The following is a 15500-nucleotide window of genomic DNA, read 5'->3' on the forward strand; positions in this document are numbered from 1 at the left end:
AATCTCGATCAGTCCAAAACCCATAGATATCCCAAAGTAATTTTTACTTCATTAATTACTTTTAGTTATAATAACAATCATACAAATAGTTGCTAATCAATTATCTGTTCATAGAATAAATTATTTATCCAGAAATCAAGTGAATATCTTTTGGTTTTGGACAGAAGAAGACGACAGTTTGGCTCAGGGGAGACTGATGGACAGAAACATTTCTCATCTTTCCATGTAGCCCAGTTTTTCCTCAGTGCTCTGTGAAGGCGAGTCAGCAGGTACGCCGAACAAGTGACTCGTCAACACGGGTCAGAGGTCAGAGAGGAAGGTGTGCTTACCTGCAGGGCGCTGTTCAGGAAGCAGCTGTTCTGTCCCGGCTCGTTGCTCAGCCCTTTACTGGGAGCGATGGACGTCATGGTGCGAGGCGCCAACATTCCCTGCATCCCGCCGCCGCTGCCACCTGCGCCGCCTCCTCCGCCGCCGCCCGACGCAAAGTAGTTCCTCTTCCACGACATTTTCCCCTCTCTCTTCTTGTTCGTCTCTCGGCCTCGCTCCCTGCAGGAGTCAACTTCCTGTCGTCCGCTCCCGTGGCGCAGGAGGCTGAGCCATTTCCTCCGGGCCGAGAGGAGGATGAAAGTCTGATTCTGATGAAAACTCAACGGGACGGGCGGAGCAATGAAAAAAGAAAAATAATATATATAAACTCAAAAATATTTTATTAATTCGCACAAATAAATTCGTAATAAACTGTTGAAACCTTAGATTGAATGTTTGTTTTTTAAAGTGAACTAATTTCTAAGTTCTGCTTTTTTAAATTCCAGCAAAAAATTTCTTTAAATCCAAGGAAATCCAGGACTTCTGTATCCAGAAAGATCAGAAGATTATAAATGTTATATCCTCAGTTTTCCACAGTTCAAGGATCCTTTTAGAATAATCAGCTTCAGAGTTTCAAGGATGTCCAAAAGCTTCTCTGCTTTATATTCCAAGACTTTCAAGGACTCTTTCCTGTCCGTGTGCTGCCGTTGCGACGACCTTTTCCCTCCTTTCACACATCAGCAGGTGCAGCTGAGCAGTGACCCCGCCTCATCCTCCTCTTCATCATCATCGCCGCGGGTCAGAGGTCAGAGACTGACAGGAGGCAGCTCGGCTCTGCAGCCACTCAGGACGGATCTGCAGGAGGAGGAAAGTCATAATGGTCAGAGAATGACAGGAAACAAACTTCAGGGCCAATTATTCATTCAGAATGTGAATGTATTGACACACTTCCTGTATACAACAATAATTCCTAGTAATTTAATTAACATGACCATGACCCATGGACCGTTCCTGGACGGGCCAACCTTTTACGGTTGAGGAAAGGAAAGATTTTACTCTAATTCAAATTTGTTGAATAGAAGATTTTATCGGAATTGATTTGAATGTTCTGCCTCAGATTTGTTAAGTGATCCACTGTTTGGCCTCAAGTGCCTCTGGTTTCTTCAACTTTCACCCAGGAACAAAAATCAGCCTTTAAACCTGAAAGAATCGCCCAGCCCTGAAACTACTGAGCCTGCCTGAAACACAATCCCAGGCATTTTCTGTAGCCATGATGTAAAAGTTTTGCATTTCTACAGGGGATAAAACAAACTGTTAAATAAGCAGCTGCAAGTTTGATGAAAACTGTAAATGCAGACAGAGAGGAGCCGATTCTTCTGCTCTGAAACCCGACATTACTCAGTGTAGCTCAGGAACTGGGTTTAAAGCCTTTAAATCTCTTCTAAGACCTTCTATTGAGATAATTTAAGGCTTCTGCAGACGGAGTAATGACTCGAGGAAAGCCTCCTGCTCCTCTCTGCCACACTGCAGGCGCACCAACAGAAGCATTTCAGCTCGCTCTCTCATTCTGACTGTACCTCGCTCTATCACTCCCTCTCTGAGAGCTTTTATTGTCCCGACTGTCGACTTAAGCTGCCAAAGCCCTCGGGGCGATTTTCTGACAATTAATACAAAACACACAAATTAAAAGGAAAGTAATCACACAGACAGACAGAACAAAAGGCCAATCTATAAAGCAAAGTCTGTCAGAGCTACAGACAAAGTCTGGACCTTTATGCTTGTTAAATGACTATAATTATTAAACTATTATCAAAATAGCCGCTTATTACTTTAAATGACAAATCGATTGATCAACTTTCCAGGCAGGACTGTTTCATTCAGCTAATTAAAAAATATCTGATCGATACAAAAATGATAAATTAATCCAATATTGCCAATGAATCCATTCGGCTCAGCGTATTTACCATATTTGTTTCACCACAGTTTCAAAATGATCTGAAAAATATTTTTACACTTCTCATAACATTAAAGACCTGCAGCGCACTTCTGAATGGAGACAACCACTTCTCTTTTGAGGACACAATGTGGTGTGAGGTCGTTACAGTATCGTTACCTAAAGGCTGGGTAACGTTACCTAAAGGCTGGGTAACGTTACAGTACCGTTAACTAAAGGTTTGGTAACATTAACTAAAGGTTTGAACAGTGTGGAGTGTGTCCTCCGTAACTCGTTTGTGAGAACACGACTTTATGGTAAATGAAACGGAGCAGCTGGTTTGAGACTCTATTCTGTCATTTTCTCTCTTTAAAAAGTGTTGCAGTCTTAGGGTCTGCGTCGGACTTTGTGAATTTGTGCGAGGATACACGTGTGACAACATCTGTTTTTCAAAATAAGGTGTTAACACAACATATATACAGTATGGAAATAAGGTTAATTGGATTATATTCACAGGAAGTATAAAAACATGTTACAGGGGTCCATCAAAGTAAATACTAAAAAAAAAAAAAAAAAAAAAAAAAAATCAACAAATACAGAATAAGGTTCTTCACATTTGAGTTTTTTTTTAACACAATTGCATAAATTAAAAAGTCAAAATGTGCTTTTTACTCAGTGAAGTCAGCCACAGATGGAGTGGATGTGCTAGGCAGTATGGCAACGATTTATTTCAGGCAGGATCACTTTTCAAGATCTTATCACAAAGTTATTGGTTTGTTGGTTTAAAGAGAAAAATAACACTACGTTATTAAATCGTATACAATCTTGACTAATGATTCATTCAAACAGCAAAAAACTGATTCATTTTTGTTCTTATAACATTTTAAAGATTTTAATATACATTTTATGATTTTCCCATTAATGTTCTTTTTGCTTCTGCATAAAAAAACACAAAGACAGGGAAGGACTTGTTGCATACTGTTTGGCAATTACAGTCGCCAATAGCCTGAATGTACAAACGGGTTCAAGCTCTGTGTGCGAACACTGCGGTTGGACCGGTGCTTTTTCCGTTTTTTTTTGCTGGAAAAACATTCAAGAAATTTTTGGGACTTTTTTTGCTGTTCCGTCACCATTTATAACTAACGTGTTTATGATCACATTGTTTACTAGAGCACAAAGTTCTCAAAGTGCAGCAGATAAATGCATTCAACACCACAGGCAGATGGTGAGCAAATGTTTATCATCTCATGGTGCACAAATCAGCTTGTTTAATCTGGGTAGTCTTGCTCGACACTGGGTCAAAAATCTAGATCTCGATCCTTTGGATCGGCTTCAAACTTCTGGATAATTTTTGTAAGACGCAGCTGGCTTTAATGGTTTGTGTGGTAAACGCCTCCGTGTTTTAACATCTTGCTTCCTGTCTGAGTTTCTCTGCATCTGATGAATACCGTGCGTTTGTCTGAACTTTGGCGTCCCTCTTATTGATGATATAAGTGAGCAAACAGACTCAGCTGTAACTCAGCAGTGCGTGTTGATACTCATGTAAGGACTGTGACGATGTGCCAACAGTTTCAGCACGTATTGATGATTATTTGCTACTCTGGCAACCTGTTGTTTTGTATGCGTTTCAGAACGTGAATGTGTGTGCTGCAAGATCAGGGGTGTGTCTCTCCAGGGAGCACTTGTTTACTAAAGAGGGATCAGCTGATAGGACACACACACACACACACACACACACACAGTGTATTTGGCTGCCGTTTATCTTTATGAGTGTGACTCGGAGGATCCTGGCGGTAAAAGTGGACCGACAGCAGATCATCTGTCTCGCATCTTGATCCACCGTGCAGAGTGATTCCTCTTCAGTGAAACACAAGACTGTTCGAGACGAAGCTGTCAGCTTTAAAAACAAACATGTCAGAGCTCCCATGATGCTCAGCAAACCTCCAGAACAAAGAGTCAAAAAAAACAAACAACTTTTGTATTCCAACGCTGGGATTTTGCCTCATTTAAACTCCATCATAAAATAAATAAGACATAAATGAATCAACGTGGAGGGAGATGGGAACGAGATGTGTGTTGTGTGGCCTGTGAGAGGTAAACTACCGGTCAGAGCAGAGGGAGGTGTGGATGGATTAGTGTGATCAGATTCTGTCTGACTGCACAGGATTAGACTGTCTGAGTGTGTGTGTAGTAATAAACAGTAGTAGAAGGTAAACACCATACATCTCACAGTAGAGTCGTCCCCTGATCCCCCTTTTAATGTGTTTATTTATTCTCACAGAGTCAACAACAACAGATAAAACAGGAAGTGAGCAAGCAGTAGACCAGACAATCCTGACATTAGTAAGACGTAAGCTAGCAAAACCAAATCTAGATCGAGACCTAGGCTGCAGTCAAAAAGTCCCAAAAAAAAAATGTTCTTTTCTGACCACTCCTCTTTGATGAAAAACATCACGAGGTTAAGGAAAGATAAGGAAGATCTGACTGCACCTACTCACAAAACAAATCTGTATAACACAGGAAAGATAATTACAGTGACAAACTTAATGCTGAAGAAAAAAGTAAGGTTTCCTCTCCAACACAATCACCCCTCTTAAAAAAAACTCTCTCTGTTGCTTGAAAAGCCACTATAATGCTTCTTATGTGAATGTATCGGGTCAGGATGTAGCTGCATGCGCGCTCCCAAGCCCCTTTCTGACTACAGTGACAACAACGCAGCCAACAACATGCAGTCCAATAACACCAACAAACAACCGGCTCCCAGCACAGACTCCAACATAAACTCCAACACAGACTCCATGTAAGGATAAAAAACCACAATAAAAGGTTTATGTGCTGAAGGCCGTCAGGCCAAACAATAATCAAACTGACGTGTGAAAAGAGTCAACATCAGAAAGGCTGGAGTCACAGAGAGACCGTTTGTTTTGGAACTGACAAAACCAACACAGAGTTGGTTTTCATCTTATCGGACAGTTAAACTAACATTACTGCAAAGCATGGGAAATATATTGCGATAACGTTAGTTAGATAACGTTAGCTTGCCAGCTAACACCGAGCTGTTGCTAACGTTATCCCAGTGCAAAATAGTTTAGTTGCATGTCTTTCCACTTTACTTCATCAGCTAACACAACCCATATTGCTTTTATCTTGTATTGTTTCTGTATTATTGTTTTTTGGGTATTTTTGTCTTTACACTTGTTAAAGCACTTTGTAACTTGATTTTGAAATGTTCTCTACAAATAAAGATGATAATTATTATTATTACTGTCCTGTGTAGCACCGGTATTATGACAAAGTGTTGATTTTAACCTGCAAGAAATTATTTAACGGTACAAAGCAAATGTGGAGCGAATTCTTTAAAGTAGCCTGTAGTGATACAGGGCAGGGCAGCCAGCTAACGCTATATTAGCTTGGACCTGCGGCTGTTTGCTTCTTAATGTTCAATTTAGATTTATTGTCACTATACTAATATTCAGATACACAACTTCCCAGTCGCTGTAACTAACGTGGGCCACAAATATACAATAATGCAACACTATGTCACAGGACAACACAAGAGAAGAAGAACCATCCACTACAGTAACTTCACTGCGGTCTGACTGTTATAAAGTGAGGCAACAACCTCACTGATAATATTCAGTCTCGCTCACCAACCGTTTCTGGACGCAGCGTAGCAATGAAAGCTGGCTAGTGGGTTACAAAACAGCAAGTTGGGCGATGCTTAGCTATGGACTGCAAGTTTCAGTACAGCAGTCGTGCAACGAAATGAAAATTCTTCTTGGCCGAAGTCAAAACCAAATATAATGAAAAACGTTTCCGAATACCGAACAAGGTTTGTTTTTGTTTTGTTTACAGTTTTTCCAATTATTTTGCCATTTACTTTTAATGGACACATGCAGGTTGTTTTATACTTTCTGTGAATATAATCCAATTAATCTTATTTCCATCCACGGACGTTGTCACATGTGTTTCCTCCTCGCGCTAAATTCATCCAGTCCGACCCGGTGTGATAAATAATGTTGTATGTGGTTCTCGTACGGCGTAACATGAAGACTTCACAGCCTCTCTTCATACTGCAACACTTGTCTTTGTAAAGAGACAAACTGACAGGATAAAGTCGCTAACCTGCCTGTCAGCTCGCTCTGGGCTGCTTCATTTACCATAAAGGCTTGAATATGCGTGCACTCCAAATGTAGGTGCGGCTAGCTTAATCTCCTTCTCACAGACGAGTGACAGAAACACACAAAGCGGTTCTTTTCTAAGAAGTCAGCCGCAGATGGAGCGGATGTGCTGGGAGACAATTCAGCAGAACAGCGTCTGCAAACGGCCATTTTTGCATCTTTCTCGGACTCTTTAAAATGCTTCCACACTGCCGACATGTCAACCTAAATGTTCGTTTTTTATTTATTTGGCCTTTTGACTTATTAGGCCGAACACCGGAAGTGCTTTTTTTGTTGCCATTTTCGGCCGATTAACTTCGGTGGCCGAACATTTGGTGCATCCCTAATAAAAAGTACACTAAAATATGTTTCTGAAAACATGAGGCAAGAAAAACACCAGGAACAGAATCTTTATTCATATTTGATGAGCGCTGCCTAGTTTTACAGTTTGCTCTGAGTTTCATGAGCCTGCCGAGTTGCGTTGGACGGACTCAGTTCATGCAAATGCAGACACGCGGAATGGTCCGTCAACTCGTCACGGCGTATCCATCATAAACCACGCAGCAGGATCTCCTGCTCAGGATCAGCGCTTGTCGGACCACCAAGCTGCCACTCAGGTCCAGAACATTTTAGCTGTTGGTTCCCTGATGGTGGGATAACACTAAAAACATCACCCCGACATGTCCTCTTGCTCTTTATTAATCTGTTTCTCCTGTCGCTGGAGAAGGTTTGGAAACCTGGTGTGAAAAGTGCAGAGAGAAGCTTAATGGAGACAAAACGTCTTGATGACATTTATGAAGCATGGAGAAGCCGTTTCCAGCCGCTATCGCGCCGCAGCAGCGAGCAGGACAAATCTCTTTCTAAAGCCTCCCCCTGAATAATTACAGCTTTTTATATCCTGCAGAAACACATTAAGGTCCCAAGGTCGAATCAACACCAGTGAGATGTTAATTAAAGGGAAAGAAGTGTAACATTAAGAGTGAGTGGGAGGCAGTTAGTGGCTTACGGAGCCTCTGGGATTAGAAAAATGGACCTTGATAAAACCCTGGTGACATTCACACCGAAAGAGGGTGAAGCACACAAACATGACCGGACTGAGGTCAGAGTTTGCTGCTAATAAAAGGAAAACCTGTGTTAGAAATCTCGGCTCGCGCCTCCTCTCGTCCCTCTGGTTTGGAAATATCACCCAGACACAATGGGAGATGAATGGAAAATAAAGACTTTAAAATAAAAAGACATTCAAATCACAAGAGAATTTGACTGAGGCTGCAATAATTACTTTTGTTATCTGGAAATAACTTCATGATTAGCTCATTTAGTGGCCACAGTGATGATTCAGTGGGAATGTTTTTGTCCGGTCACTTTTGAGAAGCTGCAACCAGCAAATATTTGACAATTAATTGATTGGCAAAATAGTTGCACATTAATTTCAGCTCTAATTTTCTAATAAAAAGGTGTCCTTACAGAGTTTCAATGTAAACAAACAGATTTTATGGACTCTTTAAGCTCTAATAAACAGTTTGTGTAGATATCAGCAGAAATATACCTAAACTCCAATGTAATTTAATACAACCTGCTCACAATGCATCTAAGAATTATGATATATCTGCAATAATCTCATTGTGGCTGAGGTTTTTGTTTTGTTTTACAGTGTGAGACAGAACAGCTGATTTCCCCTTTAAACATTTGAACTTGACAGAAAACTGTCTCCACTTTCACACGGGACTTAATCCTGCTTCAAATGCATCAAAGTGGCGTGACTGAAACGGGACCCAGGTGACGTCTTTGTACCTGGACGGCAGACTAACCAATCAGAGAGCCAGGATTAGTTCAGCTGGTTAGAGGTCGTTTCATCTCCTGGTGAGCGCCGAGGGCTGATTTGGTGTAAAATTGGTTATATAACAAAACGTCAGCCTGTCGCAGAGGCTTTGCAGCCACAACACACTCACACAGAGCTATAATCACCTCTAATTCGCCGGGCTGGCTCGGAGCCGGCTCCATGCAGCCGCTCTGCAAGGCTAACAGGACCGCTGCCAGGAGAGTGGATGCCACTGGGAACACTGGGACGAGGGTGAAGCAAACTGGGACAGAGACATGGAGAAGCAGAGATAAGGAGTCTGACAGACAGGGTTACGCCCTTACATGACCTTTCTCACAGTAGACACTTCACAGCATCAGGCCTTACGGTGATTTTTTTTGTCTGAATTATTCAGCAACAGTATGTCAGGAAATGTGGGACTGAGCAACGACACGCTCCCCACGCCAAAATTATGAACTGGGGATATTACGGATCATACTGGGACACAGAGGTGGAAATGCAATGACTTTGGGTCAAACTCCAAAAACACCAGGTCCTACATTTCCCATTTTTTTTTATTTATTCGATGAACTATCTGAATAGAATTTGTGTTTGTATTTTCCTTTAGCTTTGGCGATACTGTTTTAACATTCATGCCAATAAAGCAAATTTCGTTTCGACCCGTGAGAGGGAAGAATTTAGAAAGCTGCGTGGCGCTGCGGAGAGCCCCCAGCTGCAGCGGTGCACGGATCAGGCGTGAAATTCATCCAGCCAGAGGGAACGATCGGCAACTGTTCACAGCGCGCCGGTCGTTAATAGCGACACAACCCGTTGTAGGTATCGGAGAGGGAATGGGGCGTACAGGGACAGGAGATCGCGGACACGGTGCCCGGTCGGTCGGTCGGTCGGTGATCGTTCCCTCTGGCTGGATGAAGCGCGATCTGCCGGCATTTCCTCCCGTCTGGCTCGTTCCAATGTCCCAAGTACTTGGTGCAATCTCAGGCAGGATGGGCAGGTCCACATAATCGGGACGCACTGAACGAAACAAACCAAGGTTTTTACGCTGTGGCGGCTTTCCCTCCCAACTCTCCATGGCGGAAACCATTAAAACACGTAAAACCCTCATTTAAATACTGTCGCCTCCATTGTGTTTGCTCCTGTTGTCATCTACGCAATAATTCTGAGTAAATCACCCACAACAGGTACTAAAATTACTCGTGCAATATTTTAGAATACACACACACACACACACACACACTTAAGTGCTTTTTATTCGGTGTGTAAATCGGGACCTAAGGACACAGCAAACATGTTTATTCCATAAATTTGTCTAAAAATGAACAGTGTGAGAGACGCACGCTCGGTAGTGACGGAGGACGGAGAGGAAACAACTAACCCAAAATGAGGTTGAGGATTCTTCAATTAAAAACAAACCTTTCTATTTCAGAATCAGATTTATTTACGGGCGATTCCTGAGGACGTGACTTCAGACAAATCTGTGCATCTGTCTTTTTTCCGTTGTATGAAGCTCTGGAGAGATGTGAAATATTCTCCAAGATGCTTTCTGGGCGGAGGAACTGACGCTGTGCTTGCCGCTGACCTCGTTGGCAGGCAGTCTGGAGGGGGAGATTTGGGGCCTAATGACTAAAAAGGAGAGCTCATGAATATACAGCCGTCCTTCAGCGCTGCAACGGCACCAAAATAACTCGGAGAATTTGGGAATGTGGAGCACTTCAATCACTTTATTCCACGCAGTGAAAGGAGGAATTAGCTTCTTGTCGTCGCCCCTCTGAGACTTTCAGGCAAGGACACTTCAGCTCCGGTCAAAGCTGTGACCGGTACTCAGAGATCCAGTCTGGTCTTTTTAACGGACTCTGACTAAGAAGAGGGAGACAGATGGAGAAACCCCTTCTTCTGATGAGGCTAACGCTGAAGAAATAATCCCAAACACACACACACACACACACACACACACAGCAGCTTAAAATCAGCGACGCACTGTGCAGGTACAAACTGAGACTGGATGTTTTCACTGGTTCTGGCTCGATGGCTCACAGTACAACGTTTCTTTCAGCAGTAACATGTTTGAGATCAGAATCATATTTATTGCCAGGTATATGTACACATATGAGGAATCTGACTCAAGTGTGCGTCGCTCACCGTGTGCTTACTCAAAAATACAATAAAAATAAAATCAGACAGACGTCAGTGTGGATGGAGGTTTTATTAATGAAACAGAAACATATTTTATGGGTTCTGCTGTAGAGAGCGAGTTTGTCAGACGTCTCTATTTTCCACACACTAGTGTTGTAGTCAAGACCGCCCAAACCGAGACCAAGTCAAGACCAAGACTTTTAGGGCCTGAGACCAAGACCAAGACCGAGGGAGGGCGAGACTGAGTCAAGACCAGTTCCCCACATTACATGACACACAATAAAATGTGGAATGAGATCATAAAGCACATTTTTACTATTTAATTCATGCAGTTAAAAAAAAGAAAAAGGCTAAATAAATGGAACAATGTGAATGTACTTGTTCGGTGTTCGGCAAATTTTGTCATTATATTTGGTTTCGGCCAAGAATTTTCATTTCGCTGCTTCCCTACACTCAACGCTTTCAGAATTTTTGTATCGACTTGATATTAAAGTACCGGCTCTCGTGACACACTTAGTTATTAGGATGATATATCGGCCTCTTGAGTGAAGGTATCTGTCGATGCGGATTATCTTAAAATGCAAGATATCTGCAGATTGATCTATTATCTGGGTCTCAACATCACACCGACTGCTTGAGTCAAACCAGAATTTGGCACAATTAAGATTATTGTCATTGACTTCCAGCCAAAACAGATGCAGCAAAACTTTAAATATAATGTATCATTTATTTTAAAAACCATCAACACTTTAAAAATCACATTTCAATACCGCTTGAAACTCTGGCAGTGTTTCTATTGTGGTTCCAGGGTTCACTGTAAAACTTCTAATTTAGTTGTGTCTGTCTGATAAGAACAGTGTGTGGTGAAATTGGCTGCATTAACTCACAGAGATGAGGTGATCACGGAGAGACAGGTTTAACCAGCTGTCTCACTTCCTTCTCCATCTCTCCCTCTCACGACTCACAAGACAAACTAGTTTTGTGTGACAAATGTGTTCGGAGAAATCAAGGACTATTAATCGTGTGGTCTAAAATACATTATCCTAGAGCCCTAGAGTTACAATGTGCATCATTTATTTATTTTTATAATCTGTGGTCACTGTCTATATTGGCGGCTGTCTGAGATTTTTATATTGAAACACTAAAACCGTCATTGATGATTGAAATGGAGCCAAATTCAGCTCCCCGACCCGCGTAAGGTTTGTATACAGCGGCCAACTTTCGGACGAACCACACTCTCCCCTCAGCGTAAATAGGACCTGACGTTAACGCTGCACTCGCTGCCATTAAATGTGTATCAAATAAGCAACAGTGGTATTATACATACATACAGTACACATACATTCACAAATACATTTCAATATAAAATCACACATTATATTGAAGCATTATATCTAATGAAGAATTTAAAACAGTTCAAATGCATCACATGGTAACTCCGCTTTAATCTTGAGAAGCTGCAGAGCTGCAGTCTCTTTTCATTCAACTTTCACTGTAAATTTTCAGCTAAACTGAGTCTCTCTCTCTCTCTCTCTCTCTCTCTCTCCCACCCCCCCATCGGTCTTGTGTGATTTTGCGTGCATCCTCGCGGAAGTATTTCAAGTACTATTTAAAAAACAATATAATATTCTTTGTGTGGTTCATCAACGGTGATAAATTATCCGAAAGTCCCGCGAGGTGCGAACAACTCGGTACAACACCAGTGAAGCTGGAGCGCCGTCTCTTCAGCAAGTGTTCCTCTGCTGCCGCCACACACATACACGCTACGCCTACACATGCGCACTGATGACCCAGGGTTAGGGTTACAATTTTGAATTTATTCATGCACTTTTAAAAACACAACACCACACTTTTTTTTTGTTTATTTACAGCATTAAACGTTGAAATGTATATTGTAACAGGCTGCATATTAACTTATTGGGAGAAAACTGTTAGTTCTATGTAAAATCAGACGTTGAGCACCCCCATATCGCCAAAATGGTACGATCCTTGTTCTGCTGCGAAGCTTCAACTGTGAGATTGATAGTCGAATCAGGCTCCGCCCATCGTAGCATCAAATCTTCCACCATTAGTGGTCAGCCCTAATAAAGACATAACCCTAAAATCCACTGACTCCGGCTACGGTGCGTTACGGCAGCGCTGCGGTTGCCGGAGCAAATCACGTCCATTATAGTCAATGCTTTTGAGTCCATCAGCTGTGGCTCTCTCTGAGAATAGGTAGCAGGTCTATTTTTGCCATCGTCAACCGCTTATCCTACATCCAGGGTCGCGGGGGGCTGGAGCCAATCCCAGCTCACCCGCTGTGTTGTGCCATGTTCTATTATTCTGTCGCTTTATGATTTTCGTATACAACAGTTTTATGGTCATCAGACAAGAGCATTTTGTAACCCACACAATATAACCCGCGTTGTTACCCTGTGAATGGTGATATGTAATGTCTGCGTAGTTTCAGAATCAAAAAACAACATGGCGGACCCTCCGCATGAACGCGCAAACGGAGTAGAAATATGTAGGGAGAGGGAGGAGCCAGCAGTTTCGGAAAGGTTTTTTTTTGACGAGTCACGGTGGAGCTGTCACTGAGGGTGCACACGTCGCCATCTTCCACGTGTTGGACCTCCGGTACCACGCTACTGTAGACAAATAAGTACCGGCGTGTTTTCAGAATTGCCATTCACTTGGTACCGAAGTGTCGTCTCAGGAGACTTCCCTAAACGTTACTTTCAAATCGCTGTTCAGTTTAATAACCAAACCCCGGGACGGTGACCTCCTGACCTCCTGTGATGACGGCTGTCTGGACACCAGCAGACAAACAGGAGTCCGACGAGCAAGCTGACCTCTGACCTCCTGCTTTCCTTTCCCAGCATTCCTCACTCACAGCACCTTTAAATGAACATGAATTTACTTGAACACGAGCGTTCCCACATGTATGTTTTCATGCAGTTTACAGTGGTTTAAAACTAAACGATGATGAAATAATTGCACGATATTTCTGAGGCTGATGTTCTTGACGATTTCACAAAACAGTAAAATGTTTGGTTCTGAACTCACGACAGCTGCTGAGCTCTCCTCACACTCAGCCAGGTGCTTCAGCTTGAGGTGGTGAAATTAGTTTGTTGTCGTTAGTCTTCTTGCATTTCTAACATGTTAGCATGATTTGTTGACCTTCTGTAACTGAACCATCTTTTGGAACGAACATGGAGCCAGTAGTGATGTCACGTTCGCTTCCAGCCATACTTGGTAAAAAGCTTTCACTTAATTTTACTCGCGCATATTTGTTTTTATCATAATTGTTTTGAATGTTCCTGTCAAGTTCTCCACTGTTTGGCATCAACTGTTGACCATAAAGAAGAGTTTAAACCACAACTGACCATCGCGTTTCTTCTCAGGAACAAAAGTCAGCCTTTAAACTCGAAAGCAATAACGATTTGATACTTATCGTGATAATTATCGATATCAAAAGATATGAAACTTTTTTATTGTGATAACATCTTTGACCATTTTGTCCAGCGGTAACCAGACCCTGAACACAGCTGTCTGAAATGATCCAGCACGGGTTCATTACATCTCAGGAGGTTTCTTTCAACTCAACCTGGGCAGCAAATTCAAGGACCTTTCAAGGACTTTAAGGCAAAGTGTGAGGTGAAACTCCACGACATGTTTTTTAGGATTTATTATGACGGCATGGTCCCACCTGGGATTAGGGATTCAACGATTAAATCAGTAAATTCTCTGATTCCAGCTTCTCAAATGTGAATATTTTCTGGTTTCTTTGCTCCTCTGTGACAGTAAACTGAATATCTTTGGGTTGTGGACAAAACAAGACATTTAAAAAGGACGTCACCTCAGGCTTTGGGAAACACTGATTGACATTTTTCTCCATTTGAGGACATTTTACAGACCGAACAAGTTATCGATTAGAATAATCGACTATGAAAATAATCGTCAGCTGCAGCGCTAATACAGAGGTTTCCTGTTTGGCTTCCTGATTGGATCAGTCATGGCGTATCCGTCCATGATGACCTTTGTACTCCCGTGTTACTCCCACCTCGCCGTCGGTCCATGCAAAGAAATCTCTGGTGTGGTTCCTCATAGTTTCGCATAGAGACTGGAATCAGGGGGAAAGAGCTAGCCTGGCTCTGTCCAAAGATGACAAAGCTGCCTGCCAGCTCATCTGAAGCTCGCCGATTAGCTGCATCTCGTTTGTTTGATTAAAACACAAATGTACGAAGACGGACTAGGAGGTCTTACATGTTGGCACTATTTCCTGGCGACCAGCCGGATGTGCGGACTTCCCTGAGTCTTGTCATCACTGTAAACTCTTTAAAGATCTCACTCTCAGATTTTCACTGAATTCTCACTAATTAAAAAAAAAAAAAAAAACAACTTTAAAAACAGCAGTCTGTGAAAGAGACTTTGTGTTGCGTCTCCTCCATCACGTCGCCCCGTTGTGAACGTATTGTTCTAATTTCCACCCTCCCACATTCCACACAGCAGCCTCCATCAGTGAGTGAATAAACAGTAAATCATGCAGACTGGGAGGAGCTCCTCCTCCTGTTCTTTCAGCACATTATTTTCCCATGAATACTGCTGAATAATGTCCCTTTAACTGAGAGCTCAGCGGCTGCTCGCAGTCACCCTACACAATGCAAAACTCTTCATTTCTGCACAATCTTACACCAAAAAAAACTTCCCCAAGAAGTGATGCATCATTAATTCATTCATTCCTGAACCAGGGGTCCATTACTGCTCCAGCTGCAGGACGAGCAGGCCCACAGCTTGTTGTACTCTGTTTCAAAACCCCATCTCTCAAACTCTGACTTATACCATGATGATTCATGGTGAAACACTAGAACCAACAATTATTAGTAACCAGTCTCAACCACGGGAGCCTTCAGTCTGCACACAGGAATGCCTTGTGGGAAATGAGCTCAACAAGTCATTTCATCAAAGCCAAACTGTTTACTGTATATATGTTAAGAGTTAGATGATGTACTGCTGATTTACCCATTTATTCTAACATAATTAGTTAAGCAAAAGCAGATTCCACCGCATCTTTGCCCCGTAAACGTTCTCATTCTACCGCCACACCAAACTCCGTTCTCAAAATGAAACACTTTAAAGCTTCTTCGCTTATATGAAGATAAAGTCT

At 42.3% G+C, this 15500-nt stretch overlaps 1 pseudogene; it reads right to left on the reverse strand.

The window, feature by feature from the left end:
- Positions 1-15500, reverse strand: part of LOC119912176 — a 56364-nt pseudogene that overhangs the window by 40109 nt on the left and 755 nt on the right.

The sequence above is a fragment of the Micropterus salmoides genome, unplaced genomic scaffold (genome assembly GCF_014851395.1).
Source record: "Micropterus salmoides isolate LMB-PRFRI ecotype aquatic unplaced genomic scaffold, ASM1485139v1 Ms_hic_scaffold_2, whole genome shotgun sequence".
NCBI classification, from domain to species: Eukaryota; Metazoa; Chordata; class Actinopteri; order Centrarchiformes; family Centrarchidae; genus Micropterus; species Micropterus salmoides.